The 5,531-nt window shown below is 46.5% G+C and overlaps 1 long non-coding RNA gene across 45 annotated transcripts; it reads right to left on the minus strand.

Annotated features, from left to right (window-relative positions):
* Positions 1–870: 870 nt before the first annotated feature.
* On the minus strand, positions 871–5,201 carry LOC127926948 (uncharacterized). 45 transcript variants are annotated; one of them, XR_008125643.1, is made up of 8 exons: positions 4,978–5,201; positions 4,802–4,862; positions 4,497–4,740; positions 4,078–4,260; positions 3,549–3,825; positions 2,657–3,313; positions 2,548–2,608; positions 871–2,496 (listed from the first exon to the last, which is right to left on the minus strand). It is a non-coding gene; the product is annotated as an uncharacterized LOC127926948 (long non-coding RNA). The 45 variants fall into 45 exon arrangements; XR_008125627.1 differs by lacking the exon at positions 4,802–4,862 and adding an exon at positions 4,863–4,923 and having other exon boundaries at positions 4,497–4,801; XR_008125619.1 differs by having other exon boundaries at positions 871–2,151; positions 2,206–2,266; positions 2,382–2,496; positions 4,497–5,201.
* Positions 5,202–5,531: the final 330 nt, after the last annotated feature.

Raw genomic sequence — 5,531 nt, forward strand, 5'->3', positions numbered from 1 at the left:
GCAGGCCATGGAAGAACTGGGACATTTTCAGCTTCCAGGAATTGTGTACATGGGGCCGTGCATTATCATGCTGAAACGAGGTGATTGCGGCAGATGAATGGCACAACAATGGGACTCAGGATCTCGTCACATGTATCTCTGTGCATTCAAATTGCCATCGATAAAATGCAATTGTGTTAGTTGTCCGTAACATATGCCTGCCCATAATACCATAACCCCACCGCCACCATGGGGCACTCTGTTCACAACGTTGACATCAGCAAACCGCTCGCCCACACGACGCCACCTGCCATCTGCCCGGTACAGTTGAAACGGGATTCATCCTGAAGAGCACACTTCTCCAGTGTGTCAGTGGCCATAGAAGGTGAGCATTTGCCCACTAAAGTCAGTCACGACACCAAACTGCAATGAGGTTGACTGAGGAGGACGAGCAGGCAGATGAGCTTCCACGAGACGGTTTCTGACAGTTTGTGCAGAAATGATTCAGTTGTGCAAACCTACAGTTTCATCAGCTGTTCGATCCTGCAGGTGAAGAAGCCGGATGTGGAGGTGGCTGGTCTCTGACGATCCCGCAGGTGAAGAAGCCGGATGTGGAGGTCCTGGGACGGTGTGGTTACACGTGGGCCGCGGTTATGAGGCCGGTTCAACGTACTGACAAATTCTCTAAAATGAAAGCAGCTGCATGCCAATTGCACTCTCCCGCAAACCTCAAACACAAGGTGCACCTGTGTAGTGATCATGCTGTTTAATGAGCTTCTTGATATGCCACTCCTGTCAGATGGATGGATTAAATTGGCAAAAGGAGAAATGCTCACTGACAGGGATGTTAACTGATGTGCACATCATTTCAGAAATGTTTTGTGCACATGGAACATTTCTGGGATCTTTTATTTCAGCTCATGAAACCTGGGACCAAAACTTTACATGTTGTTTTATATGATTGTTATAGTGTCTTCAGAAAGTATTTATACCCATGGACTTATTCTACATGTTTTGTTATAGCCTGGATTATATAGATCTGTTTTTCCCCTCACCCATCTAGACACAAATACCCCATAATAAAAGTGAAAACACATTTTCAAATTTACTTAAATGAAATATATATAAATATAATTGACATGAGTTTTCACACCCAAGTCACTATTTTGTAGAAGCACCTTTGACAGTGATTACAGGTGTGAGTGTTTCTGGGTAAGTCATAAGCACTTTCCACACCTGGATAGTGCAACATCTGCACATTATTTTCTAAATTCTTCAAGCTCTGTCAAATTGGTTGTTAATCATTTCTAGACCACCGTTTTCAGGTATTGCCATAGATTTAAGTTAAAATTGTAACTTGGCCACCGTCTTGGTAGGCTTGCCATAAAGGGGTTGAATTAAGATTGACTCTACACATTTCAGCTTTTAATTTTTAGTTCATTTGTAAAAATAAACAATTCAACTTTGACATGGGGTGTTATGTGCTGGCCAGTGATAAAATCAAAAAAAAATGAATGCTGTAACAACAAAATGTGTGAACAGTTGAGGGTTGTGATGCTTCCTGAAGGCACTGTAACTACTGACATTTAATGAACTAAGTCAAATGGTTGTTTCTATTGACTAATATGGGAGGGGAGACATTTACACCTTTGAAATATGATTTGTTTAAATAAACAAATGTACCCTTCTGTGAAATAAATTAAGTCACATTTTTTTTTACACACTCTGGATATGATAAATATGACCTGAGATAAGTACAAGTTGAAAAAAAAAAAAAAAGTTAATTTATTTGACACATCTGAAAATACAATGTTTTGCTCTGTTGAAATTGTAAAATATATAACTTTTAAGTAGATATGGCAGTTGGTTATGTTTCAGTAATATCACAAAGGGAGGGTTCTCAGATGCAGTACGCTGTCAAGGTCCAGTCTCCTGGAAGCATTATTCCAACATAAAACACAGCACCATACAGACATGTACTGACAGAGTACTGACCCAACTGGGAGACCGTCCGCTGACGATACGATGGAATTAAAAGTAGACTCCTCGAGATGACGTTGCAACGAAGATATAGAGATGAGTGAGATACAGTCACACAAAGCATGTGCATGGGTGCGCTTCACGCTGCTACAACGTGGTAGCTACAGGACCAAAACAGAGGAGTAGTTTAACCTCACGCTGCTACAACGTGGTAGCTACAGGACCAAAACAGAGGAGTAGTTTAACCTCGCGCTTCACGCTGCTACAACGTGGTAGCTACAGGACCAAAACAGAGGAGTAGTTTAACCTCGCGCTTCACGCTGCTACAACGTGGTAGCTACAGGACCAAAACAGAGGAGTAGTTTAACCTCACGCTGCTACAACGTGGTAGCTACAGGACCAAAACAGAGGAGTAGTTTAACCTCGCGCTTCACGCTGCTACAACGTGGTAGCTACAGGGCCAAAACAGAGGAGTAGTTTAACCTCACGCTGCTACAACGTGGTAGCTACAGGACCAAAACAGAGGAGTAGTTTAACCTCACGCTGCTACAACGTGGTAGCTACAGGGCCAAAACAGAGTAGTTTAACCTCACGCTTCACGCTGCTACAACGTGGTAGCTACAGGGCCAAAACAGAGGAGTAGTTTAACCTCAAACAACGTGGTAGCTACAGGGCCAAAACAGAGGAGTAGTTTAACCTCGTGCTTCACGCTGCTACAACATGGTAGCTACAGGACCAAAACAGAGGAGTAGTTTAACCTCACGCTTCACGCTGCTACAACGTGGTAGCTACAGGGCCAAAACAGAGGAGTAGTTTAACCTCGTGCTTCACGCTGCTACAACGTGGTAGCTACAGGACCAAAACAGAGGAGTAGTTTAACCCTACGCTTCACGCTGCTACAACGTGGTAGCTACAGGACCAAAACAGAGGAGTAGTTTAACCCTACGCTTCACGCTGCTACAACGTGGTAGCTACAGGGCCAAAACAGAGGAGTAGTTTAACCTCACGCTGCTACAACATGGTAGCTACAGGGCCAAAACAGAGGAGTAGTTTAACCCTGCGCTTCACGCTGCTACAACGTGGTAGCTACAGGACCAAAACAGAGGAGTAGTTTAACCTCACGCTTCACGCTGCTACAACGTGGTAGCTACAGGACCAAAACAGAGGAGTAGTTTAACCTCACGCTTCACGCTGCTACAACGTGGTAGCTACAGGGCCAAAACAGAGGAGTAGTTTAACCTCACGCTTCACGCTGCTACAACGTGGTAGCTACAGGGCCAAAACAGAGGAGTAGTTTAACCTCACGCTGCTACAACGTGGTAGCTACAGGACCAAAACAGAGGAGTAGTTTAACCTCACTGCTACAATGTGGTAGCTACAGGACCAAAACAGAGGAGTAGTTTAACCTCACGCTCACGCTGCTACAACGTGGTAGCTACAGGGCCAAAACAGCGGAGTAGTTTAACCTCGCGCTTCACGCTGCTACAACGTGGTAGCTACAGGACCAAAACAGAGGAGTAGTTTAACCCTCGCGCTTCACGCTGCTACAACGTGGTAGCTACAGGACCAAAACAGAGGAGTAGTTTAACCTCACGCTGCTACAACGTGGTAGCTACAGGGCCAAAACAGAGGAGTAGTTTAACCTCACGCTGCTACAACGTGGTAGCTACAGGACCAAAACAGAGGAGTAGTTTAACCTCACGCTGCTACAACGTGGTAGCTACAGGACCAAAACAGAGGAGTAGTTTAACCTCACGCTGCTACAACGTGGTAGCTACAGGACCAAAACAGAGGAGTAGTTTAACCTCACGCTTCACGCTGCTACAACGTGGTAGCTACAGGACCAAAACAGAGGAGTAGTTTAACCTCACGCTTCACGCTGCTACAACGTGGTAGCTACAGGACCAAAACAGAGGAGTAGTTTAACCCCGCGCTTCACGCTGCTACAACGTGGTAGCTACAGGACCAAAACAGAGGAGTAGTTTAACCGCTTCACGCTGCTACAACGTGGTAGCTACAGGACCAAAACAGAGGAGTAGTTTAACCTCGTGCTTCACGCTGCTACAACGTGGTAGCTACAGGACCAAAACAGAGGAGCTTAGTTTAACCTCGTTTAACCTCACGCTTCACGCTGCTACAACGTGGTAGCTACAGGACCAAAACAGAGGAGTAGTTTAACCTCACGCTTCACGCTGCTACAACGTGGTAGCTACAGGACCAAAACAGAGGAGTAGTTTAACCTCACGCTTCACGCTGCTACAACGTGGTAGCTACAGGACCAAAACAGAGGAGTAGTTTAACCTCACGCTCACGCTGCTACAACGTGGTAGCTACAGGACCAAAACAGAGGAGTAGTTTAACTCACGCTTCACGCTGCTACAACGTGGTAGCTACAGGACCAAAACAGAGGAGTAGTTTAACTCACGCTTCACGCTGCTACAACGTGGTAGCTACAGGACCAAAACAGAGGAGTAGTTTAAACGCTCACGCTGCTACAACGTGGTAGCTACAGGACCAAAACAGAGGAGTAGTTTAACCCTGCGCTTCACGCTGCTACAACGTGGTAGCTACAGGACCAAAACAGAGGAGTAGTTTAACCTCGCGCTTCACGCTGCTACAACGTGGTAGCTACAGGACCAAAACAGAGGAGTAGTTTAACCTCGCGCTTCACGCTGCTACAACGTGGTAGCTACAGGACCAAAACAGAGGAGTAGTTTAACCTCGCGCTTCACGCTGCTACAACGTGGTAGCTACAGGACCAAAACAGAGGAGTAGTTTAACCTCGTGCTTCACGCTGCTACAACGTGGTAGCTACAGGACCAAAACAGAGGAGTAGTTTAACCTCGCGCTTCACGCTGCTACAACGTGGTAGCTACAGGACCAAAACAGAGGAGTAGTTTAACCTCGTGCTTCACGCTGCTACAACGTGGTAGCTACAGGACCAAAACAGAGGAGTAGTTTAACCTCACGCTGCTACAACGTGGTAGCTACAGGACCAAAACAGAGGAGTAGTTTAACCTCGCGCTTCACGCTGCTACAACGTGGTAGCTACAGGACCAAAACAGAGGAGTAGTTTAACCTCACGCTTCACGCTGCTACAACGTGGTAGCTACAGGACCAAAACAGAGGAGTAGTTTAACCTCACGCTGCTACAACGTGGTAGCTACAGGACCAAAACAGAGGAGTAGTTTAACTTCACGCTGCTACAACGTGGTAGCTACAGGACCAAAACAGAGGAGTAGTTTAACCCCGCGCTTCACGCTGCTACAACGTGGTAGCTACAGGACCAAAACAGCGGAGGGTAGTTAGTTTTAAGTTCCTCGGCGTACACATCACAGACAAACTGAATTGGTCCACCCACACAGACAGCATCGTGAAGAAGGCGCAGCAGCGCCTCTTCAACCTCAGGAGGCTGAAGAAATTTGGCTTGTCACCAAAAGCACTCACAAACTTCTACAGATGCACAATCGAGAGCATCCTGGCGGGCTGTATCACTGCCTGGTACGGCAACTGCTCCGCCCACAACCGTAAGGCTCTCCAGAGGGTAGTGAGGTCTGCACAACGCATCACCG

Source organism: Oncorhynchus keta, unplaced genomic scaffold, assembly GCF_023373465.1.
Source record: "Oncorhynchus keta strain PuntledgeMale-10-30-2019 unplaced genomic scaffold, Oket_V2 Un_contig_8718_pilon_pilon, whole genome shotgun sequence".
NCBI lineage: Eukaryota > Metazoa > Chordata > Actinopteri > Salmoniformes > Salmonidae > Oncorhynchus > Oncorhynchus keta.